Genomic DNA, 26,811 nt, shown 5'->3' on the forward strand with positions numbered 1-26,811 from the left:
TTTAATTTTCAATTACTTATCTATTTATTTTTTAAAAATTTTTTGCTTCCTGTTTTTAAAAACAAAAAACAAAAAACATGGAGATCATTTGTCAGAGTGAAAACCTTGAAGGACCCTAACAGCCCCCTCTGATGTTCAAGTGCCATGGGAGCCCTCGCCCCGGCGCCAATGAACTGGCGACGAGGGGAAAAGTGATACCAAGATGGGGCCATTCTCATAATATGCTCACAGCATCAAACAGCAGAGTGCCACGGGGGTTAAGACCATGGGAGAGACTGCAAAGCCTCCTCTGACACTTAATAACTGTGTGACATCGGCAACTTAAATAACCTCTTCAAGTGTCCATTTCCTCCCCTGTAACATGAAGTTATAATAATATTTGCCTCCTATGGTTGTTGTAAGGATGTAATGCATATAAATAACTTAGACCAGTCCCTGGCACATAGAAAGCACTGCAAAAATGTTGGATGGTATCATATGCATGGCACAACATAGGAGTTCTAAGTTAAGTGCCCATACTAGAATAGACAGGAGTAGAGGTTTTCCAGATCTTTGTCTTAACGATTTTTTTTTTTTTTACAATTACTCAGAGGGGTTGAGTGTTACAGCTTCTAAATTGAAAGAAAAGAAATAGAACTTGCAGTGAAAGCTTACTTAGAAAGTGTCTTCTCTGCTTTCTCTGCCAACAAAATATTGAAGTATGCAGTCGATGATGCTCATTATGTTATAATTCTTGCGGGGGGCGGGGAGGATAGCCTGTCAGGAATTACTGATCTCTTTTTTACAGGACTTCATAAAAAAAGGTTAAAAGGCGAAATGACTTTTATGTATTAAGCATATGTTAAGGAATAGATTATATCCATCTACTCACTTATTTTACAAATACTTATTGGGTGTCGCCCATGACCCTACAGGGCCTGGGCTAAGTAGAGGGGATATAGATGTAAATAAGACAGACATGGACCCTCCAGTATAGAGTTTACAGACTAATGAAAAATATAGACAGTAAACAAGTAACTAGATGTGAAGAACGGTCTAAAAGGAGAAGGAATAGGAGCCACACAAAGGACCAGAGCACACAAAACCTCATCTGGAGGTCCCACTTTCTAATTTTATAAGAGATTCCTTTGCATGGAGAGATCTCTTTGAAACACCATCATGTTTCTCAAAAGCAATAGAAGAGACATTAAGTCCTTGTTGTCAGCTTGGGGGAGATTTTATATTTAGGAAAACTAACAATTTGCCCACAAAAAAAAAAAAAAGAACATGGGATTTGCAACACCAATTCAGGAACACACCGGAGCAAAACATTGTACCCTCATGCTCAAGGTCTCATCTATATGAAGTAGAATTGCATTTTCAGTGCTTGATAAAACCACATGCCACTGCAGTGTGGGATATTCTTGAAGTGTTCTCAGAATTAAAGTGGGCTGGTAGGCTCACGCAGGTGCTAACTCGAACCCTCCCAAGGATTGCTGAAGAGTAACTAGGGGTATTGCAGATTTGCCAGACAGATATTTTTTTCTCTGCTAAGAAGTGGAACATCTGTAGGTGTAAGATACAGATGTGCACAATGTATACTATATGAGTGAATCCCCTCTCTTATCAAATTTTCCAAATAACTGAAGTGATATAAGAAGGAAATAATTGCCTATGGTTCATCGGGCCAAGAGAAATCATAGCTGTATGAAACCTCAAGTTACATTATATTAGAATATAATATATATATATATATATGTATTGGATTGTGTTTTTTTCTTTATTTAATGAGTTTCCATGAAAGGCAACATCTTGCAGTTAAGGTTCCTGTGTCACAGAAGAAGCCCACGGTGGCCTATTTTTCATCAATCTGTGTGAAACCCCTATATTTAGTAGCCCACCTTCTGATCTAACTGATTTTTCACACTTCCTTCTTCTTCTTCCTTAATCACTAATCATATTCAGGTCAAAGCGACAAATACACAGTCAAGTAGGGATGAGATATGTACAAGAATATTATTGCTCAAGCATCTAAATCATTGGATTAAATGATGTAGAAATAATACCCTGCTTGGATATAGAAAGACAGAGACTCTCAAACAGGTCGATGAAAAACTGCTTGGCCTGATCATTGGCGTGCAGAGACAAGAAGGAAAAAGTTGAGTCAAACTCAAAGACATTGTATTTCAGAGACCTTTCTTCCCTGCCAAATTTTACAGAACCAGAAAGCCCTTTTTAATTAGGCAAAACTGTTACCCTGCTAATACTGACCAAGAACCTAGGATATACAGGTCATTTGATAGCTTTAATCTAATGTAATTTAATGAGGAGAAAAATATAAGTTCTTATCAGGTTAGCACATCACCCATTTTGGTAAGTATTTTTGTTTAATTTCCCCCAGAAAATGCTTTCATTAGAACCAGAAGGAAATACTTTTTTATGTAAAAGTTGTTATGTATACATAGTGTACACACACACACACACACACATCCCTAGACACACATGCATGCCCACTCACACACATCCCGTAGAAAGCCAACTGCCCATGTACCAAATGGACTCATAGAAAATGGCTCAAGGCTATTGCCTTTGATGTAAACATAAAAAAATAAATGAACTTCCCTTAAACAACAAAAAAGCTGGGACATCTGAGTGGCTCAGCGGTTAAGCATCTGACTTCAGCTCAGGTCATGATCCTGGAGTCCCAGGATCGAGTCCCGCATCAGGCTCCCTGCTTCTCCCTCTGCCTATGTCTCTGCCTCTCTCTCTCTCTCTCTCTGTCTCTCATGAATAAATAAAATAAAATCTTAAAAACAACAACAACAAAGCTCCCTTTCCTCATCTTTAAAAGCCACATTCTGAACAATTTTACCTAAAATCTCACAATTAGGAACGCTCATTACTAGCGCAACTTGACATTTACAGTAAAATATTAAACCTCTTTTGAGGTGTATTAATTTTTTGATTGTATTGAATACTCTTTAATGATTCCCCGAATTAGACAGTTTGTTGATTGGTGCCCTTCCCTGGAAACAAGTAGATTTCTTCATCCACATGCATAAGTTACACCTGGTGATGTTATAGTAGAGATTAGCAGAGCTACAGTTTGGTAAAACGAATTCTTAAGCGTAGATAAAAAGCCATTCCATTCTCTTGGGAAAGATTCACAATGAAAGTAGTCATTCATGGGCCTGGAGCAGACATCGGCCACCTCCTTCTCAGGGTGGCTGCATACCCCCACTCTCAAGATGGAGTGTAAGTGAGACCTGGGATCTCTCATTTGACAAATGCTTTTTTCATGTGAAAATACATGAACTCTTCCCCCTAGACTAAGTTGTTTCAGATCATTGTCTCCTCTGTAGTACAGGAAGAGAAGCTAATCTGTAAACAATGAGACTTCATTCTGGATGCCAAAATCTGCAATTATGTTGTACAGAGGGGCTTCATGAATAATTCCTGGGGTATGATCGGACATTAATCTGGAGAGTTAATACCGAGGTGGGTCAGTGCTAGCAGAAAGCTGACTGATTTCTTTATAACAGGGTGCTTGCAAAGTGAGGCTCCAGCCTTTTCTCTAAGTTATAGTCTCTACCCAAACTGAGCACTAAGCTATCATCTTTATGTCTTATGTTTCTTCCTGAGTTGGATGTCTAGGTATTGGCAACAGGGTACCATCTTGGAAAGAAGACACTTTGGTTAGGCAAGACAGTTCCAAGATTTTAGGTATTGCTCACATACTGGTTCGTTTTAAATGCCCTTATTGTAAGAAAATCACCTAATGTACCATAACTATATAATTATATTTGTCACTGCTTCTGTCCAGGGCAGAAATAAGGCACCAGTTTGCTCTCAGAACTGGTCACTAATGGAAGTGGTGCAGGGAAAATAATCTCAGAAATTCTCCTTTGGGAGTTCTTGGTGGAGCAATTTTGATACCTCTTCTTGAAATAACCTGGAACTGTGACAATTAAATGGTCTTCTCTTAGTTAAAATGTTCCACTGATTCAAATACTCTTTAGAGGGTGCCTATCTTATATCTATGTTCCGATTGTGACAGATATTGTGAGAATTTTTTTTATGATTTTACTTATTTATTTGAGAGAGAGAGAGAAAGAGAGAAAGCATAAGCAGGGGGAGGGACAGAGGGAAAAGTAGGCTCTTCGATGTGCAGGGAGCTGGATGTGGGGCTGGATTCCAGGGTCCTGGGATCATGACCTCAGCCTAAGGCAGATGCTTAACCATCTGAGCCACCCAGGTGCCCCTGTGAGAAATTCTTATGAACAAACAAACAACCACCCATCAACCAATTGACAACAGAAGCATGTTTTCTGTTCTGAGGCTCTTCCTGCCACGTTAGAGAAATATGAGTAGGGACACCTGGGTGGGTCAGTGGCTGGGCATCTGCCTTCGGCCCAGGGCATGATCCTGGAGTCCTGGGATTGACTTCCACATCAGGCTCCCTGCAGGGAGCCTGCTTCTCCCTCTACCTGTGTCTCTGCCTCTCCCTCTCTTTGTCTCTCACAAATAAATAAATAAAATCTTAAAAAAAGAGAGAGAAATATGAGTAGAAACAGATGATATCAGAGAGAGGAGAAATGATCAGGATAGACTGCTGGAGGAGGTATCCCACAGAGGATTGAGTTTAAGTTGAGCCTGGAAGGATGGTAAGGTTTGGGATTGGTGCAGAGGTCCAGGGAAATGTTTTTAACATGAGCCATAACCAAACAAAAGTGTGGACATGGCACTACTTTTAAGTTTTAAATATTTGAAATATTTAACAGCAGATGTGATGTTGAAACTATTTAACACCAGGTATGGCACAAGTACTGACCAATCAGAGCTGACTTCACCTGCCATAACAACCCCCACCACCATAATAGTAGAACAACAGAATATCTGCCTGGCTTGGAACTTAGACATTTTCTTGTTCTTCCATTTGTTCACTTGTCTGTCAACTGTCTCCATCCTCTAGAATGTAAATGTACCTGCAGGCCCCTGAAGTAGTGCCTGAGCAGGACTTTTCTGAGTATTTGTTTTGCGGCTACATGTTTAGGTAACCGTACATTAAAAATCTTGGATGAAAAAAAAAAAATCTTGGATGAGAGCAGAAAGCTTATTTTATGGTGTTGAAGATGAAATGAGGTTGACAAGATGGACAGAATGATGGTGACCTTTAATTGTGAAGATTGAAGTTTGAGCAATTTTGTGAGAATAGTGGAGAAACTACTGGAAATACACAGGCAGGGGTACAGCAATGCCACCAGCCCCTACATCATCATTTCCAAAGTCAGTTACTTTCCACCCCAGTGAGCCCTAGGACTTCATGTGCCACACGCATTACATCATTGAACTCTTATAACAACTCTGTGAAGTAGATCCTGTTATTATCTCCTCTTTACAAATGGCAAACTGAAGCTTCAAAATCTCTAGTAAACTGTTCATATGTAATTACTAACCACTGTACTCATGCCTCCATACCACACATCCATACTGATTAAAATGGGTTTCTTAACAAAATTAAATAACACTTTAATAAGGAAAAATGATCCATAATTTCAGCATAATACTACTCTTAAAATTTCTTTCTTTTGAGGGGGGTGCTGCTGTCCTCATTTTATTGTAGCTGCAACTGCAACTGTTATACAGTTTTATGGTATGCTTTTTAAATTTAGCATTATCAAGTAAAGCTTTTCTCTGCTGTTGCATAATTTTTACCATAATTTGTAATGGTTGTTGTTTTAGCTCCTTTTTATTTCCCTTTGCAGGTTTTCTGTATGTGTGTGTATTATTTTAAGTGATGCTTTAGTAAATACATTTCTCCCTATACCATATTTTGCTTCCTAATTTTTCCTTTGAATGAATTCACAAGAATGGTCGCACTGTATCAGAGAGTACGGATATTTTATCAGTGCTGAGTTGTATTACCAAATTGGTTTCCAAGCAGGTTTACTAATAACTTATACTAATTCCAACAATTATCATTTATCAAATGTACTGAAAATCTTATAGTCATGTGCTCTTAGATTATTTAATTCTTACCTAATAAAAATAAATGGTACTTTCTATTTGCATTTTTGTCACTAGCTAATTTAAATGTTTTTGAAACAAGTGATGTGTATTTACTCCTACTTGAATTGTAGGAGTAAGGCTTTGGTCCATATAGTTATTGAAATCTTAATATTACTCTTACAAAGCTGATTGAGATCTTTAATACTATAAATAGCACTACAGTTTGTCATTTTTGACATAAATACATTTTATAACAGGCTGCTTTATTTTTAATTTCTATATTTTCACTGTAGAGGGATTTTGAAAAATTATTTTTTGCAATCTATTACTTTGTATTTTCTTCAGTTGCTTCAATTTTTATAAAGTTCTTATCCTTCCAGGGGTGCCCAGGTGGCTCAGTTGGTTAAGCATCTGCCTTCAAGTCAGGTCATGATCCCAAGGTCGTGGGATTGGTACGCCGCATTGGGTTCCCTGCTCAGCAGAGTCTGCTTCTCTCTCTGCCTCTGCCCCTCCCCCTGCTCATGTTCTCTCTCTCTCTCTCTCTCATAAATAAATAAATAAATAAATAAATAAATAAATAAATAAACAAAATCTTTTAAAAATAAAAAGAAAGTTCTCATCCTTCCAAATATCTGAAATCCTATTTTATTTCAGCTAATTTTCATTGATTTTTCAGCTTAATTTTTTGCCATATGGAGATTAGTTTTAGTCTATAGGAAAGAAGGAATAAGGAAAACAATTCTCCTCCCCCTCAATATTTATTAAATAATTCATTTCCTTTTTGCTTATGATACTTTGTTACATACTAAATTTTTCTGTAATTTATAGGCTTCTATTCTCTTCCACTGAGCTTTTTATTTGTTAGTATTCCAGTTTTATCTTTTGTACTGCTGTTGTTTTATAGTGTGATTTCATATTTGATAGGACTGGCATCTTTTATTTTAAGTGACAGTTTTAAGAGCCACACCCATTTATTTTTCAAAATGAAGTTATGAATTATTTTTGTTTTTTTCTAAAATAAACTAGAATTTCAAGTGAGATTGCTTTAGCCTGACTTTAGAACAAATCAACACTACTGTATGTCTCATTAACATCACCTTTTCTAGGCCATTTATTCATGTTTTACATTTCCCATTAAAGATTTCTTAACACAAGTCACTCATACCTTTCATTATGCTATTTATTTAGTTTTTATATTTTTTTAATGCTATTGTCAATAAGATCCTTGTGTAACTTCAGATTACTTTTTTGGTTGGTACAAAGTAATACAACTTATTTTGTATGTTTAATTTGTATTTAGCTAAATATACATCTAATACAACATATAGTACATTTATGATATTTCATATTTATATCTTATATTTATATATTAATACATTAATATATAAATATAAATATAAATTTATAAATATATAAATGTATTTTTATATATAAATACATAATATAAATATATGTGTCATATATTTATATATTTTATACGTTTATATACAGCTATTGCTAGGAAGAAAGATTGTGTATTAACTATCATGAAACCTAAGTCTCAGCCATCGCATCAGTGGACATTCCTTAACTTGAACTTGCTTATAGCCATAAGTTTCCCAAAGCTTATCTTATTGTGGTATCTGATTTTGAAAATATTTGTTTTGAAAAAGATAAAGAGGATTAGTTTTTAGTTAGCCAATATGGGTGTTAAGCTTCTACTCCCTTAAAAATTAACTAAGCTAGAAGTATAATGGTCTAGGCTTTAGGACCTCAATCATTTATTTACTTATATATTAAAGTCAATTCAATATTATTTCTCGAGAATTTTATCATTTAGAATAAGATTCCAGCAGGAGCACTAGAGACCCAGAAAACCATGGCTAAAACAAGATAGTCTCACAGATTCATAGGCCAGGCTTCTCCAAGCTGAGAGTCCCTGATGGAACTGGTTTCTGCTTCACCCTACTTGGGTATATGACTCTATCTGCATGCTCCAAAATGGTCATTGGAGCACCAGCCATCATGACCTCATTCCAAGCTACCACAGGAAGGAAGAAGGGGGGAAAGAACGGTATACCTCCTCTAATTTAATGAGATTACCCGGAAGTTTCACAGCTCACTGACGACCACTTAGGTGCATGATCATATCTAGCTGCTATAGTGGAGACTGGAAGATGTAATCTTTTTACTCAGCAGAGATGTGTCCACCTAAAAATTGGGTTTTGTTCCTTTGAGAGAGAAGGTGAAAGGACTCTGGCAGGTAACTGTCTCTGCCACAGAATCCTGTCACTGACCAAATGAAATTCTTTGGCCCAAAGTGAACAGCCTTCCCTCCCTTCATGTACTCTTCACAGGCTTATCAGATGTCAATCCTACCGTCCACAGAGCTTTTTGTATTTGTTGAAAGTAGTTAACCAACACCACAGACTAATCTGACCCTGGGTACCTTTTATATCTTATTATTTTGAGCTCACTTCTGGACAATGCCTATCGATATTCATCATTTATATTTTAAATTGGTTCTCTTAATCCTATTAAGAAACTACACTATCCAATTAAATTTTTTTAGTGCAATGATAAATTTTGTCAAATTCCTTTTTTGCTATATTTAAAAAGAATGATGTGGGTTTTTTTTTTCTTCTTTAGCCTACAGGTGCGAAATATTTCATTACTAATTTTTCAGTAATTATATTCTTAGTTCTTAGTTTGAACTTTCTTTGTATTCCAGGGATAAACTTGTGGACTGCAGATTGTTACTGGTTTAGAGTAATGCTGATTTATCCATACTGCTCTTTATTTCAAAATTTTACATCTATAAGTTTTCTGTTATCTTTATCCTGTTTGGGCTGACAAATATATTGAGATTAAACTGTATTTGTCATGTAGATTAAATTAGGTAATTTACCATATTTTACTGTGTTCAAAACTAGCTTTATATAACAAGCATTTTCCAGATGCCTGGGTGGCTCAGTCTGTTAGGCATCAGACTCTTGATTTTGCCTCAGGTCATGATCTCAAGATCATGAGATGGAGCCCCACATCAGGCTCTGTGCTGAGCATGGATTCTGCTTAAGATTCTCTCTCCCCCTCTCTGTCCCCCACCTCAAGTGCATGCTCTCTCTCTCTAATAAAAAATTATATAACAAGAATTTTCTATTGCTTAATCTGTTGGTTCTCTTTGCCTTCTGGTGTTGGTGGAGAGGAATAACATCATTTAATAGTTTTTCAATCTCTTCACGTATTGCTCTGTTCAAGACTTCCTCTGCTCATTTTCAGCATTTGAGTTTTTTATTTTTTTTTTAGATTTTATTTATTTATTTGAAAGACAGAGAGAACCTGAGCTGGAGGGAGAGGGAAAAAGAATCTGAAGCAGACTCCAAACTGAGCACAGAGCACTTCTTGGGGCCTGATCTCATCACCCTGAAATCATGATCTGAGTGAAACCAATAGTTGGCTGCTTAACTGCCTGAGCCACCCAAGCACCCCAGCATTTGAGTTTTTAGAATATCATTCATCTCAAAAGTATTCAGAACTGTCCACACAGCTTACATCTCTTTTGTGATATCACCCTTATTTTTATTGTTTTATTTGCCTCATTTATAATTTTCTTTCTTGGTTTTTCTTTCCAGTTACATGTTCCATGGGGTTTTCTAACACATTCATTTTTTGAAAGAACCAGTGCTTGAATTTGCTTATCAATTATTCCACTTTTTTGTTAGATTTTATGTATTTATTCATGAGACACACACAGAGAGAGGCAGAGACATAGGCAGAGGGAGAAGCAGGCTCCATGCAGGGAGCCTGATGCAGGACTCATCCCAGGACCCCGGGTCACACTCTGAGCCAAAGGCAGATGCTCAACCACTGAGCCACCCAAGTGGCCCAATTATTCCATTTTATATTCATAATCTACTCATAGCAGCTTGTGTCTTTATTATTTCCTTCTACTTACCTATTTGGGTTTATTGTTTTCTCTCTTTTCTAAGATCTTAAAAGTAGATATGATGTCTACCTTCTGTAAGAATAAGAAAATGTAATGGAAAAAAGTCTAAATTCTGCTTTGTTAGAACTTGTATCTGTTTATTTATCTTTTTATGTATTTACTTATTTCTATATAGATTGTTAAACTCTAGTTTTCTTACATGCTCTGAAGCTGATTGCATAATTCATATATACATATTTAGAATACATATAAATTCTGAAATATTGAGTAGTTTGTTGGAGTCCATTTCATATAGTTTTAAAGAATTGTACTTTGAGGGTTTAAAGTTTATGGAGATTTTCCTTGTGAAATTATTTTGTGATCAGTTTTTAAGTATTCTGAGGATCTATAAAGAGGAATGTAGTAATTCCACCATCATTTCTCTTTTCAACCTTCTCTTTTGTTTTTTTTTTTTTCTTCCAACCTTCTCAATGTCTGTATTTTGTTCACTTGATATTTGATGTTTAGGAAGAGAATATGAAGACTAAATCTTCTCTAGTGGTATTCTGTGCTTTCCATTTACAATTTCAGATTTTTTTCTTAAAAGTATTTTATATTTTTAGAATTCTTGTACCTTTAGTCTGTCTTTTGTCATTATACAATGGCCTATCCTTTTTTTTTTAAGTTTTATTTATTTAAGTACGTCTACACCCAACATGGTGCTTGAACTTATGATCCTGAGATCTAGAATCCCATACTCTTCAGACTAAGTCAGCCAGGTGCCCCACACAATGTCCTATCTTATGTCACTTTACACTTTCTTACATAGTATCTTATTTACTGTGATTAATCATTTACATTCTCCTTTCTTTCCTTTCTGTTTCAATGTCACTTTCTCCATGCCTTTAACATGTTTTATACGCATATACAATATACAAATATATATACATATATTATGTACAATATATACATATGTATACTATATATATATATATATATATATATATATATATATATATATATATTCCTTTCAAGTGTGTCTCCTTTATTGGATTAAGGATGTGATTTTGATGTGCTTTTTTTTTTAGTAGGCTTCATTCCAGCATGGATCCGAATGAGAGGTTTGAATTCACAACTTAAGATCAAGACCTGAGCTGAGACCAAGAGTTGTATGTTTAACTAACTGAGCCACTCAGGCACCTGATATTTTGGCATTTATTTTAATGAGAGCAATTTTAAGCACTTATATTTATTGTTTTAAATAATTGGCTAATCAATCAATTAATCAAGTCATATGGAAAGTGTTCATTTGAAGGCCTACTATGTGCAGACAGCATCAAAATGCTTAGGACAGTCATAATTGCACAAGAGTATAATAATTACTAATACACTTGATCTGTCTTTTGTTATATTGTTTGGTTCTTATAAAAATAATAAACCATGGGAAGGTCATTGGGCTTAAAATCTCATTGCCTCACTGAGTCTCAGTCTCCAATCTGTAAAATGAAGATATCAGTAACACCTACCATAAAACAAGTCCCTGCTCTGGCTTGTGTATATTTAATATGAATTAGGATTACACTGTAATTGAAGATTTCTCTTTCCCTCTTTGGCCTGTAGGCTAAGATGACACCTCGTGGATGTCTACAGTTATTACAGTAAAACATTTGATAATCATTCTTAATACAATATTTCACTATATTTGTCATAAACAACTTTGGATTACTTCTTAGAGCAGGCAAAAACCATTATCATTCTGGGATTCCCTCTTTTCCCTTGATCCATTCATTTTGACCTAAAATTCTGAAACATTTCTATTTTTTCCCTTTTAATTTTTTTTTAAGTAAACTCTTTTTTTTTTTTTTTTTTTAGTAAACTCTACAGCCAATGTGGGGCTCAAATTCCTGACCCTGAGATTAAGAGTCACGTGCTCAACTGACTGCACTAGCCAGGTGCCCCACGATTTCAGGTTTTTTAATTTAAAATTATTTTAGTCTAATAGTAGCTCCAATTAGATCTGTCAATAACAGCACTTTCCTTAATGTTTATTACTTATTTGTTTTTCACTGGCTATTGATTCACAGTCATTGCATCCTTCAACATTCTTTGATGAAAAAAGATACCTAGTTTATAAATGTTCTAAAATTTCAGCTATTCTGGGCAACCCAGGTGGCTCAGCGGTTTGGTGCCGCCTTCAACCCAGGGCATGATCCTGGAGACCCGGGATCAAGTCCCACGTTGGGCTCCCTGCATGGAACCTACTTCTCCCTCTCCCTCTGCCTGTGTCTCTGCCTCTCTTTCTCTCTGGTCTCTCATGAATAAATAAATAAAATCTTAAAAAAATAATAATAAAATAAAATTTCAGCTATTCTGAAAATACTTTTTGGTTTCAATTCATTCTATATATGCACACTGGTCACCTGCATCTACTCCTAGAACATAATCACCTTCATCATACCAAAGTCACTCAAATCAGTATCTCCAGCCCAAACCCACAGATCCTGACCCCTACCTACATGTGTGGCCCCTAATTTCCCCCCAAACCTGCTCCTTCCTCTGAATTCCCCCATCCATTTGCTCCATCAAAAACATCAATGTCATATCCAACTCCACCCTCTTCCATTCCTTGCTTGCCTCTCACCTACGTTGTAATTATCTATCAAATCCATCTGCTCCTGTCTACACCCATTGCCACCACCAACGTGGCCTTCATTTCTTGTCTGAACAACTAAAACATTGTCCTTACTCATCACTCCCCCATCAATCTTTACTCATCTTTGATTTATTCCACCCCCCCTTCATCCAGAGGAGTTTTGAAAATGCAAAATTGTTGTATTATTCTCTTGACTGAAACATTTCAGTTCTCCAGGGCCTTCAGGGTAGATTCATAAGGCCCTTAACACGGTCTGTCCACCAGGTGCAGCTGCAGCCTTCCCCCACCATCCCTTTCCACGCACCTACCTCACTTCTTCCCTTGGATTGTTTCTTCTCATCCTGCAGACCTCTGGGGAGCTGTCTCTCACTGCTCACCCAGAAACCTTCCATGTTTCCTTACAACTCTATAAGTACTGAGAGAGAGAAAGACAGAGACAGAGAAAAAAGAGACAGAGAGAGAGAAAGAGGGAGGGAATTTGTTTTTTATCCATTGAATAAGTGAACTACTGACTCGGTTACCTTTTTTTTTTTTTTTTTTTTCCGGTTGCCCTTATGAATGACAAGCATTCTTTAGTCTCATGATTTCTCCTTGAAATGTTGTTTCATTGTTTCTGGCTTTGGTCATTTAAGTGGGAAGGGATAAAAAGACTCTCTGTTCTATTCTCTCTAGTGGATAAGCTCAGTTTTTGACTTATAAACTAGCAATGTTCCTTTTCACGAGGCTGGGGTTGGGTGTTCGTCTTCACCTCTCTTACATTAGCTCCGTGAGCCTTCTCAACTTCCAACCTCCCGTGTATATACATAGTCTGTGTTCTTCAAGAATTTACTACTTACCTGTTAGATCTATTCTTTGTCCTTCCATTTGGTCAATTTTTTTATTATATATTCAGCTCATATGATTCAAGTTCATCTTTACTATCTTATCTAATTTTCATATTTTCATTCTGAATTTTGCTACTGCTAATGATGAGCTGGTGTTATGCTTCCTCCTTTAGTCATTTCTTTCTTGTCTTTCCTCATCCTTCCTCCTCACCCTCTTCCTCTCTCTCTCTCCTCACATCAGGCTGCACATGCTTCATGGTTCTGCATCCTCTGTTATCTCTTTCAATATAAATTCCAGCCATTCTCAGAAATATTTTGCATCTTTTGACCAACACTCATTTCAGATGTATTTTTTTTTCAAATTTCAGACCTTTTTTAAAAGCTATATTTAATTCTGTTTATTCATTCATTCTTAAATTCCACCCACCAAACATTGTTAAAACTTCCAAAAGTGACTATGATTCAGGAAAGGCTGAAGATTTGTTGATGGAACTTAAGTGGAGAAGACTCCTGCTGTACCCATTTGATCATGGTTCCAACGAGGCCCTCTAAAGGAGATGTGTTCAAGACATTGGTTAGGAGTCAATACACAAGGTGGATAAGGGAAAGTGACTGGAGGTGCCAGAACAGTGAGGAGGCTTTGCAGCAAACCATGTCTATAGCAATAAGACCTTAGATTTGATAACAGTGGAAGGGGAAACAAACAAACAGAAAAGCTGGCCAAGAGGTACATTCTAACTGACTTCATCCAAACCAGAGGTTCTGCAGCATAAACTGAATACATGGATCATTCTGTCATTTAACCCATTCGACATTGTACAAATCCAAAATGCTGAACAACACCTATCACTTTTCTTGGGCAGTAATAATAAGCAGTACTATTTTTTAGCACAAGTAAGGAAAACACATTTCCCCCAAAGAAAAATCTAGAAGAGCTGCCTTTTCATCAACTTTCTCTGTGCAAGCACCCTTGTCATCTAGGTAGCTCCAATCAACATGACAATCTGATTGGGACTTTGAGCTGCAGGAGGGTAAGGCAGTCACACTCTCCAGCCCTGGTCGACTGCAAGCCCACTGTTCGCCTCTCATCCCTACGCAACTGTTAAAAGTGAGCTACACTAATAAAGCTAATTCTTCCTTTCACTTTGCCCCAACATTACTGACATCATTATTGGAGTAGTTGGGTCTCCTGAGATGTGTTCTGGAAAGATCTAGCAGAGAGGAGTTAAAATCCTGCTTGTACTGAAGAGTGACGAAAATGTAAATTTTGGTAATCTTACTAGTGAAGCAGACATATTTCACCAAGGCCAGATTAATTTAACAGCTACATTTCCATTCCTGCGTGCTCTTAAGTAAAAACAGACCTACAAAAAAGTCAAACACGCAGAAGTGATTCTCTAAACACACAGAGCGTGCAGAGGCCCCGACCCATGAAAAGGATCCCAAAAGGGACCCTAAAGTATATGTGATGACACATTACAGAAGAGAAGAAGACTTTCCACGTTGCAATTATTTATATAAATATTGTATAGGAATGCTTGAACATAATACATCAGACCTGTTTGGGGGTAACTAGAAGGAATGGCCCCCAGGAGAGTGTAATTTAGACAAAATTGAGAATTATATGTAAACCACTTTTGCCTGACTCTATCAATTTGACGAGTGACCATAAATTCCAAAGCTATGATCTCTAATTGTTGGTCAACAACCGACTTGTGCTCTAGCCCTATAAAAGACACATGAGCCCTACTAAAAAGCACATCAATGTCTCACTCTGCAAATACTTTTGAGGACCTTTCACTGTGCCAGAGATGCTGAGGTAGACAAATACAAAAGACCCTGTACCTGCTCTCAGGGAATTTACAGAGTACATGGCAGGCAGGTACCATGCATCCAGAAGGCAACTGATGGTCCAGTGGGAAATTGTATAAAACTGAGTCAATGGGAAACAATAGATTTGGACAGGGGATGAGAAGAGCAGCCATACAAGATAAGTGACATTTGTGCCCATGGTAAATCCAGAGGGCCCCTTCTCTCCCACAATGGGTTGCTCATTGTCTATTAGTATTGATAGCTCTGCAATCATTTGCTTTTAGGTCATCTCTGCAACTCTTCAAAGGCAGGTATCATGTCTTACTCATTGTTCCCCCACAGCGCCTATCATATAGTATGTGCTCAATCACTGCTTGCCCAATAAATAAATTAGAGAACAACATTTCATCATTGGAGTCGGAATAAACCAGCCATGTCCATTAGCATAGGAGAAATTGTTCTCCATCCCCCATGCCAGAGGGCATGAGCATCTGTGAGGGCAAGATTTGCCAGGGAATGACTATAAGGGAGGGGTGTGTGTGTGTGTGTGTGTGTGTGTGTGTGTGTAGGGAGAGTTTCTGGTAGATCTCTGTCCTTAAGAAAGAGCCAAAGTTTAAAAGATGGAAGTCATCAATTAGGCACAGGAACTGGAGGAGCTAAACAAATGTGGGAACAAAAGAAAACAATAAAAGATGATGAAGATGGGAAAATAAAGCAAAGCAGGCAGATTACTTGGGATCCAGTACCTGAATTACAAAGGGCTTTATGGAGTGGTCTGCTGGAAAATCTTTGGGCTAAGGACCGAGTCTTAAAGTTGCCGGATAAAATATGTCTCAAATATTCCATGGGACACTGTACGTCAAATATCCCATGTGATATACTTACACTAGAAAAAAAAAAACACTGTTCTTTTTCTAAAATTCAAATTTAACTGGGAATCTTATATTTTCATTTCTAAATATGGCAACTGATTTTAATGGAACAGTCAAGATGGACAAAAGGCTGGACAGATCTAGTGGGAAGAGGTTCTGGAAAGTTAAATCCCATGAGGCTTCACTGGCAATTTTATTCAAGCCTTATTATTAGGTGATCAAGAAGCCCCCCCCCCAAAAAAAGAATGGATTTAGTAAGATAATAAGGTGATTCTCGAGTGATAGCAAGTGTTGTTGGGTTCCCCCCACTTTCTGAGTCTTTCACTAGTGTGCCTAGGGTACCCGACCTTATAAACATCCCACCTGTGGCTTCTCTCCAGAACCCAGTCACCAGATTCTGCTCTCCAGAGGTTCAGGGGAAAGAAAATCTTTCCTCTGTCTTTCCTGTGAGAAAAAAAAGGACTGAATGAGTTTTCCACATGATGGGGTGGGTTTACCTTGGAGGAAATTTGGCTGTAAAAACTTTACTTAAAACATCTTAAACAGGCATTTGTTTTTCTTATATAACAAGTAATTTGGAGATAGGACATTGTGGGCATTAGTTTAGTTGCTTAGCAATGTCAAGACAACATGCCTGAAGTGCTCTCAGTTTCTGCTTCATGGTTACAAGATGCCTACCGCAGCACCAGCCACCACAGTCCTGGTTAAGGAAGAAAGGAGAAGAGGGTAAGATCATTCAATGCTTCTGATCCTATTCTTCTTTCCTTACAAAAACAAATGGCTTCCTGAACCCTGCCCACCTCAGCAGACTTTTGGTTCTATCTTACAAAAGACTGAGTTTCTTTAGTGAAAGATAGCTAGGAAGAAAAATGTGGAGAGGCTTTAGAGTGGTCGAGAAACAGTTGAAAGGAGCCCTAACCTGGCCAGACTTCTAGAATGAAGAGCTCCAGGAAACACTGAAAAGAATCCAGGCTCTGGAATCCAACAAGCCTTGGTTTGAACATGGGCTCTACCCCTCCCTGCTCATGAGCCCTTAAGCAAGGCACTTAACACTTTCAAACAGCCATTTCCTCATTTGAAGTATGAGCCTAGTAATGGTGACCTCAAAGCAGAGCAGGAAGCGAGGCCAGAGATGACTTATGGATGTAGGCACCTTGGTATGGTGTGTGGCAGGAGGTACAAATGAAGAATAGCCATTTTTATTTGGAGACACCAGCCATTGAAACATGAGTATTTTTCCTCTTTGGATAAAATATGCCTTCTATTAAGTACCTATTTTCATTAAGTTCCAGATTATGTACATTTTAACTCTACCACATATTTGCAATTCAACGAAGCACAATTAAAACAGTGACTTTGGGTTGTCCTGATTAACTGTGGCCATTTACACACTCATGTCACTAGCAGAAATCAAAAGGTATTACAAAAAGATACTCTGTAGACTTTCCAGTTTGGGGCATTGCTCTAATATTTGCAAGTTGTTTCTTTTTTAAATTATATGAAAAGAATTTTTGATTCAAGATATGTTTAGTGTTTACATGACACGGGTAAGGGCCATCTTGAAAGCCCTTCCTTTTAAAATATATTTTATATTCAGATTCCCATCGGAAGAAGACTATAGAACTCAAGGTAATCAAAATGGCTTCAAGAGCCAAACAACAGGACTTATGGACTCACCGTGATGATTATCTATGAAAGGTCCTTGAAGGCTATCAATATTTACTCTACTTGACCACTGAAGCTCAATGAACCCCTCCTAAGGATAAAAGAGAATCATATATGCTATTGCACTATTTGGATATTAAAAAGTTTAAATATGGGCTAGAGAAATTAGGATAAACTATTATTACACCCACAGATGTTTAAAATTTACCAGTAATGAACTCACATGCCAGAACTTGAGAAAAATGAAAGAAGGGATGGCATCAAAATTTCTTATTATTTGTAAAAAACGTCTTCTAGACAAGCCAATTTAATACAGACAGTGCAAATAGCAATGACTTGTCCAAGGAAATATTGAAACCCATTAGGAATGCACGTGCGCAAGCTGATTCAACAAGGCAGTGTATTTTTCTCAAAAACATAATATCTTTTCTGCATTGTGTGAGATGAAGGTTAGATTACATTTCTTGCCTGTGCAGTAATTCCCACATCATAAATTCTGATGAAATTATATCAATCTATAAAGCAAATGGATGTCTGACCTACCATCGCTTCCTACTTCTCAGCAAGAGAGGCTGCCATACGAGCAAATCCCCAGCTGCTCGGAGCGATGCTATTGCAGCATGCCTTTGCCTGGGAACTGTTATTAACTATCCTGACCAGGAGCGGCTGCTCGAGTTTGTGGTTTCTGCTCTGAATATTAAACTTGGGCATACAAGAGTCCTTATTGTGGGGAGCACTTGGAAATGGTAATACAAAATTGCTTTATATTTGCGGGATTTGATTGCTTTGGATGATACAGCCCTAGCTGGTGGGCCTCTCTCGCTGCTTGTATTCCCAGATTATAAATCATTCCTTTGACAGGGTATCTGCCACAACCAGGTCTCAGTTTCCGTGGTATCATTTTTTATATTACAACTGGCAACTGCTCTTCTGGGCTGTTCATATAAGTGACACATTTTGCATAATTTATGAGAAGGGGGTCAAAATCAAAGCTAATAAAAGCCTCCCCAACTTTTTCTTGTACATGTCAAGGCATCTCAGGCTTTGAGTCTTGAGAGGACTGGCTCGTGGATAGAAGATGTTTTTGTACGGTGTTGGTCAGCACTGTGTTTACCAGTCCTGAAATTCAGTGTCACAAAAGTCAACATGAAACAAAGCTGCATCCACAATTAGCCAGTGAGTTACTTATAATCAACCTCCAAGAACAATATAAGCTCTCCTTAAAATTTATGGAAAGAAGCAAAAGCACTTAATGCATCTTTCCTAAGAAAAGGTAGCTACAAGCGGGTGCCCTGTTTTGCTCTTCTGAGAACAAGAGTTTTTAACATGATGGTGTGCAGGTCTTCCTTCCAGTTCTGACATTTTGGTGAGGTTACAAAGTGTCCTGGTGGAATTCAAGCACCATGAATGCAGATGATAGTCAAAAACGTATACTGCTGCTTTGTTGCAAACAAGTTTGACTTCAGGACTAAGACTTAGTCCTTAGAAGCTCTCTCTCATTCCTGGAACCCATGTACCAGCTATATAGGAGAACCCATGTTCCTAAAGTTACACATTTTAACTCCTAGAACACAGCTGCCTGGTGGTTGTGCCTGAGATGCCCTGCTTTTCCTCCATGAGAATTTGGGGAGATATTAATTTGAAAGATGATACCAAATAAGCCTAATGAGATCCAAGCAGCAGTGCAAAAATGTCCTCCAAATTATGCTCTTATGAATTTATGAACGAAGGAATCAATAGTTTAAAAGACTGTTTGGAAAGCACCGCAGCCCAGAAATAAGAAGCTCTCAGTCACTCCCCACAAGAGGCCTGCTTACTCTGGGTCTCCTTGGTTGCTCTTATGAGATCAATGGTTCGTTGACATTCCATTAGTCATAATACAAAGCAGGAACTGTGAGTGGCCCAAGGCTCAACATTAGCTGGAAGTGGTTTCTAAATTAACCAAGTTCAGCATTTCCTGAGCAATTACTTGCCCTTCCCCACCCGCCTTCCTCCCCCATCCAAAAGAGGATTTGTATATATTTTCAAATATAGCCAAAACATAATTGTAGGGTAACCAGAGAGATCTCGTACAAAACTGCTGTTGGAAACCCACAGATTCTGTCCCTGAGCTCAGTTAATGTGCCGAAGTGGACTGTGTTCATATATGTGGTCTGCACGTTTCAGAGCTCTTTGGGAAATCATCTCTTTCCAAAATGCAGGAAAAAGAAGTTAACTACGCAGAAGAATTTTTTATTGATAACTGTTGAAGGCTGAAATGGATTCCTTTGAGAATTTTACTTTGATTATTGGATGTTAGAACTGAGAAGACTTCATAGACAATTTCATTTTTCAGTTGAGAAATGGCGACCCAGAAGAGTAAAAGGTCTTGCCCAAGTTCATGGAGGCAGCAGCAGAATTAGGACTAGAACCTAGAGACTCCTGGCTCCTGGACACGAACAGTGATTTTCAAGCTTTCTTGCCTATGAACTGCTGTATGCAACATGTTTTCCATTATAATCCAGTCAAATTTATATCCAAGCAACTGAAACAAAATTTTGAGAAATGATTCTTACCTTTATTATGTGTGATGTGCTCTGATGCATTCTGTTTTGTTCTTTTTTTCACTTTTTTCTTAACACAGGTCAGGAGCTACTTTGGCTATAACCTACAGTTTTTAAAACAACGTTCTAGGTTATGTTTGCTCAAAAATGGCTTATTAGATTTCCTTTAATAAAGACTTCCTACATCCAAGCTCCGATTTTACCTCCCCATCCCAGAGACAGAGTGGAATGGCATTCCTCATCCAAGCCCAGGATTCTGCAGACTTGCTACATTTGATAGAAACAAAACTGACTCCTACAATAAGTCATGTTTTTCCTTAATATTAGTGGCCAGAAAAGCTTAAACGTCTGGAAAAAGACAACCCAAACAATAGAAGATCCAGAAGTGATGAAAACCAACAATTCTACTGAAATATGACTTGTTCAGCCAATAGGAGGCCACTGTTCTGCAGAGATGCTTATTTGGGCTCTTGGCTGAATTTTGGGGGCTCTTTGGCTTGGAATAAATGGTTTTGTTAATAACTGCTCCATAAAACTCAGTGTGGTGTTTGGCTTCTTAGGGTGACAGTAAACACCCCAATTCATCCGTCCAGTGGCACTAGCAGAGGAAAGGGTGGGTTTTGCTAAGAAGCTAAGCCAGGCTGCTAATCTACCAAAGAGTAAGGATGGGAGATCTCCTCTGGAGTGGTTTGTAGGGGTTTGCTTGTGGGTTTCCCAGCAGAACTCTCAGGTGGTCCGTACCTCCAGTCTTCTCTGTAGCAAAACACATGAAATCCTAGTATCGATACATCCACCGTTCAACATGTGGCGAGTGTTCCTTCCTCGCCAGGGGAAAGCACAGAGCCAGTGAATCTGAATGGCAGTAGAAAACTGCGAGTCCCCCAGATGCCAGCAACAGGAAACATGGAAGCAGTTCTCAGAAGACAGACACTCAACGTGGGCCAACTCCTGGCCCGTGATGATATGCACACTCCCCGTCTGAAGTGGCTGCAAGCCAGGTGCGTGACCGCAGCAAGCAGGAACTCCTTTTGTCCACTTCCTCCACGGGACAAGGCATGGACCTGCATCTCATCAGTTCCCAGAATGCTTGATTCCAACCCCGGGCTCATCCTTACAGACTGGGGATGGAACAACTTAGCTTCTTTTACTGGAAATTCCCATGCCGCCATCCTAGGGTAATATGGAGCCAGCCAAACCTTGTTTTTCACTCAGGGCTGATTTCTGGCACAATTCCCATTGCAGGACTCCAGCACTGACAGAGGTTAATGGGTACCATTTAGCCACTCTCGGCAGCAGTGGTTTGATCTTCTTGGCTCTGATACTCTTCCTCCTCTTGGCACGAGAAAATTCAGCTTTTGCCCTTTATCTTGTTATCCAAGAGCCTGAATGCCCATGACAGCCGTGGATGCAGATGCTGCCCCTTCTAAGTCCTTGGCAGAGCAGTAAAATTCAGACCAACGCAGGCAGTGTGCATTGAGCTCTTTCTTTTTCCCTACACAGCCAGCTGGCCTGTTGCTGAAACCAAGACCAATCAGAAAAGACACACACGCATATGTGGCTGGTGCTGCCTTGTTTTCTCCTCCACCGCGAGACACAGAGGAACAGGGCCTGGAGGAAGCAGTTTCTCACTTGCAGTAAGCAAAGGCGATTAAATCTGCCCTGAATCCAAAGAACCCTCGACTACCTTGAGTTCCTAAATCCCGAGAGTAGCATCGGCCCACGCAGTTACACACGAACATGACTTTGGAAGAAAAATGCCGACGTAAACTTGACTGCCTCTTGGCAAACAAGTGCACATCGGTTCCAATTACAAACAATGGATCACTCTCTTCTGGAGCACCTACTACTTTTTTAAAATCCACTCAGAAGGCTCCTGACTCAGCCTCTGATCCCACAGCAGAGAAGTAGGGATGAGAGGAGCACACAGAGGTGGGGGCCTGCAGTCAGCATGGACCATACACAGTGTGAAGTCCTATAACTCCTGAGGATGCCTCAAGTCACTATAGAGTCCAGCACCATTCCACGCCTCTACTGAGTGCACATGGGCTTATGGGGGCACTTAGTACGGGCAATTTCTCCTCCAGCACTGGGATAAATTGCTGTGACTTTGGCTGAGCACCACCAAAAAAAAAAGTAGTTGGTTTGCATTTAGGAACACAAAATGTATTTCTTTTAACCCAAGATTCATACTCGAAGAAGCAAGAACTTCACCAGGACCCACTGAGAGCATGTGTCACTCTGGCAGATGCCATGGGGGGAGTGGCACACAGAATTGCTAAAGCAGGCAAACACATTCATGACTCAATTTCTCTAGGAGCACCCTCCTGCCACCCACCTCTCTTCAGCCTTTTCTCTCCGAGCACAGAGCAGAATTTCCCCATCTTTGGGAATAAATCTTTAGTCCCCAAGATAGCTGGGAAGGTGGCTCAACTTCCTGTTTAGAATCCCTGCCCCTTTCCCCACCATGAAGATCCCAGAATTATTCCGGAATAATTCCCATTTTGACCTATATGTTTGTTCCAGAAGTTCAAAAAGTTTTGGATGAGGATATTCAGAAATCAAAATTGGACTCCTGGAACTCGCAGGGCTGGACTGAGAGCTAAGGGGCTTCGTGGGGAGCTCAGGGCCTCAGTTTAACACCTCTGAAATGGGCCTAGTAGCACCCTTTGCTGTGGAAAGGGTGGAATCAGCTTAATTAATTGGCTTCCTCAGAGCAAAAAATGTGTCATCCTCTTCAAAACCTTAAGATGAAAGGTGCAAAATGGTGCCATTGTTTCATAAATTGCTACATCAAACATGGGACGCCCTATAAACCTACAACAGGTAATTATTATAAAAATAGCACACTGTTAAAACTCCCAGAAGAGCAGGGCATATTTGATGGAAGAGGAACACACATGGTCCTGAGCAAGGAGCCCTGCCTCCAATCCACCTCCCAGGACCCAGCCACTACTACCTCTCCTTGAATTTCTGTAACAGCCTCCCAGACGCTCTCCCTGACTCCACTTTGCCCTCCGTGGTATTGTGATTTATAATATGAAATGTATATTTGGCCTTCACCTCCATTTGTGGCACAGAGCTCCTAAACCCTTGGAATTTCCTAAGTAAGGAGAGTAACAGAGAGGTCTTTTGCTGCGCTAATGAGGTGACTTTGGGACAGTGCCTTAAGGTGGGGGCTGGTTGCTGGGGAATGAACCATGAGATGAGAGGGTGGGAACTCTCAGCCCCACACCCCAACCTCTGGAGGTTAAATCAATCACCAATGGCCAATGATTTAATCAATCATGCCCACGTAATGAGGCCTCTGTAAAAACCCAGATGAACAGGTTGGAGAGCTTCCAGGGTGCTGAGCACCTGGAGACTAGGATGAATGGCATGCTGAGAGAAGACATAGAAACTCCATCCCCTTTCGCCATACCTTGCCTTGGGCATGTCTTCCATCTGGCCATTCCTGAGTTATATCCTCTCATAAGAAATAGGTAGTCTTGTGGCACCTAGGTGGCTCAGGTCATGATCCCAGGGTCCTGGATAGACCCAACATAGGGCTCCCTGCTCAGCAGGAGGCTACTTCTTCCTCTCCCTCTGCTGTTCCTCCTGCCTGTGCTCTTTCTCTCTGTCAAATAAATAAATAAAATCTTTTAAAAAAGAAAAAAATAGGGGATCCCTGGGTGGCTCAGCGGTTTAGCTCCTGCCTTTGGCCCAGGGCGTGATCCTGGAGACCCGGGATCAGGTCCAACATCAGGCTCCCTGCATGGAGCCTGCTCTTCCCTCTACCTGGTGTCTCTGCTTCTCTCTCTGTATCTCTCATGAATAAATAAATTTTTTTTAAAGTAATCTAGTAGGACAAATGTTTCTCTGAGTTCTGTGAGCTGCTGTAGCAAATTAATCAAAGAGGAGGTCCTAGGAACCTCAGATCTATAGCAGGTTGGTAGGCCAGGGGCCCAGGTGACAACGTGGACTTGTGATTGGTGTCTACAGAAGGAGGACAGTCTTGTGGGACTGAGCCCTTAACCTGTGGGATCTGACACTGTCTCCAGGTAGATCGTGTCCAAATTGAGTTGAATGTAGGACACCCAACTGATGTTGGAGAATTGCTTAGTGGGGGGGGGAACCCTACACCCAGATATTTGCATGGCTTGCTCTCTCTCCTCCTCTAGGCCTTTGCTCAAGTGTATTTTCTTGGTGATGCCTTCCCTGAATGCCTTATTTAAAACTGTAGCCCTCACTCCACATATAATCTCCCTGCCGCTTTCCCACTTATTGCTTTCCATAATTCTCAACCATCTAACCTACAATACTTGTTTCTTTTCTGCTTCCCACAGGACAATGCCACCTTTACAAAGGCCAGGATTTTGTCCTGGTTTGCTCACTGCCGCCTCCCCAGCACCTAGATCAGTGCCTGACACATGAAGGTGTCCAATAAATACTTGTTGGATGAATAAATGAATGACAAGTTCTTCCACATGTAAGGACTTTTTGTACTTTCCATTTTCCATAAGATTATCCCTCGTCAGACCCTCTTATCATTTCTGCAGCTGCCCTTTTGACTATTTTTAGATGTTCAAGCTGCCTGAGAGGGAATTATCTGGTAGAGACGGGAAGAGACAAAAAGACAATACCATGGATTAAATTTAACTTGTTTCCCAAAAGTGAAGACTATGCCTTCTCTTCTTTTACATCCTTTTTCTTTTTAATCTGATACAGCCCTAGGCTGGAACTTCTCTGATAAATCAATGAGTCAACAAGTCAGAGGTTAGATGCCGGCTTTCCACCACTTTGTGTTGAGATCCAGTGGACCCTTTTTGTGAAGATGGCATTGGGAGAGAACACCCATATGGGTGGCTTATTAAAGGCCTTTCAGTTGCAAGTAGCAAAAATCCATTCCAGCTGGCTAAAGCAATTGAGTGGGCTTTACTGGAAAAACACAGGGATAGCTCAATGAACCTTAAAAAAGGAAGGACTCATGAGTGATTGAAATCATAAACTGGAACGCCGACATAAGCAGTGTTTATTTTCTGGTTCCAGTCCATGGTCTCTCCTCACAGCTGGCCTTTTTGTACCTGTTTCATGTACCTCTCTGTCCCTCCATGCATGGGAGTGGGACACTCCTGCCCCAGGTAGCTTTATGGTCACATGCCACACAAGCCCCACCAGTGGCCACAGCCCTATTCCTAACTGCAGGAAAAGTAAGATCAGCTGGCTTAGGACAGAAATTCACCTGCTGTAATTTCTCATTGCAATGGGGGGTGAAGTCTCTTACATATCTGCAATTCCTTATCTGGACTTTGTAGATCCAAAAGTATTTTAGATTTTACAGTTTTTCATATTTTAAAATGGGGATGTCCACTGTGCATTACGACATCATCATCACTGGGTCTGAGGCCATATTCTAAAATTAAAGACATGAATACTTCTGAAGGAAAATGAATGAATACTCATAGTAAATGGAAAAAATAAAAAGTATTCACAGCTCCAAGTCAAACCAGGTCAGCCTCTGCTATCAAGTGAGTTCAGATAGGGTTTGGAATTGACCCAAATGAATTGCAAAATCTTTCAGCTTCCAGAATCATTTGGATTTCTGATTCAGGATAAGTAGGGCAACCATGCAATTTATTGTGCAAACTTCCCTTCTGAGAGTAAAGGGGTTGCTATTAAGGATTGCACTGGGAGGGAATGCTGACAATATGCATGTGGCAATGTCATTTCCTAATCTCTCCAATCTGCCCATAATTACAGACAGCGCCACCAAGACAACAAAACCAAAACCCATGAACAACATCTACTGAAGAAAACTAAGTAAAGGTAGCCCCATAAACTCCAAACCATTAAATATTTAAGAGCTACCAAATCTATGCAGCATCTGTGTAGGAAAAAGCACAAGGAAACTCTGGGTTATTGAATGGATTGACTTGAGGACAGAAGAATCCCTAAATCCTGACTCTGACCAGGAAACGGGGCAGGTCAACTTGAAACAATTGAATATGCAACAGACTTTTTTACTAATTCTTGGGTGAGTACAAAGGTTTATGAAAATATCTTTTGTTTTGTTTTGAAGAATTTTTTTAATAATAAATTTATTTTTTATTGGTGTTCAATTTGCCAACATATAGAATAACACCCAGTGCTCATCCCGTCAAGTGCCCCCCTCAGTGCCCATCACCCATTCACCCCCACCCCCCGCCCTCCTCCCCTTCCACCACCCCTAGTTCGTTTCCCAGAGTTAGGAGTCTTCGTGTCCAGAGTTAGGAGTCTTCATGTTATGAAAATATCTTAAGGGACTGCATAACCTGGGTCCTAGAATGCCCAAAAAAATAAAGCAAAATTTCCTTTCCTTCCTTCTTCTTTGGAAGTATAACACAGAGTAGCATAGGGACAGGAAAAAAAAAAATGATCCCAATAAAACTGTGGGTAAGCAGCACTGGGGGCAGTTCTCTGAATTATAAAGACGTATTTGTTACTGCTCTGTAAAAAAGGAAGAGGAAGAGGAGGAGGAAGAAGGAGGAGGAGGAGAGAGCTCTAAAACCATGAAACTAGAAAAAGATATTCTAAC

General features: G+C 39.4%; 2 long non-coding RNA genes across 4 annotated transcripts in view; one reads left to right on the forward strand and one right to left on the reverse strand.

The window, feature by feature from the left end:
* The window catches only part of LOC118352632 (uncharacterized), a 31,133-nt gene extending 14,132 nt beyond the window's left edge, over window positions 1-17,001 (reverse strand). For 2 of the 3 annotated variants that reach the window (XR_004810066.2, XR_007406937.1), the window contains exons 1-3: window positions 16,732-17,000; window positions 16,417-16,497; window positions 12,854-12,960 (exon numbers count right to left, since the gene is read on the reverse strand). This is a non-coding gene — a long non-coding RNA (uncharacterized LOC118352632). Of the gene's footprint in view, window positions 1-9,568; window positions 9,986-12,853; window positions 12,961-16,416; window positions 16,498-16,731 lie in introns of those variants that run through there. The other variant, XR_004810069.2, reaches the window with a different exon arrangement.
* Window positions 17,002-17,026: 25 nt separating this feature from the next.
* On the forward strand, window positions 17,027-26,431 carry LOC118352633 (uncharacterized). The gene is made up of 3 exons (XR_004810072.2): window positions 17,027-23,084; window positions 24,584-24,726; window positions 25,998-26,431. It is a non-coding gene; the product is annotated as an uncharacterized LOC118352633 (long non-coding RNA).
* The last annotated feature ends 380 nt before the right edge of the window (window positions 26,432-26,811 follow it).

Source organism: Canis lupus, chromosome 28 (assembly GCF_003254725.2).
Source record: "Canis lupus dingo isolate Sandy chromosome 28, ASM325472v2, whole genome shotgun sequence".
In the NCBI taxonomy this organism is placed as follows: Eukaryota; Metazoa; Chordata; class Mammalia; order Carnivora; family Canidae; genus Canis; species Canis lupus.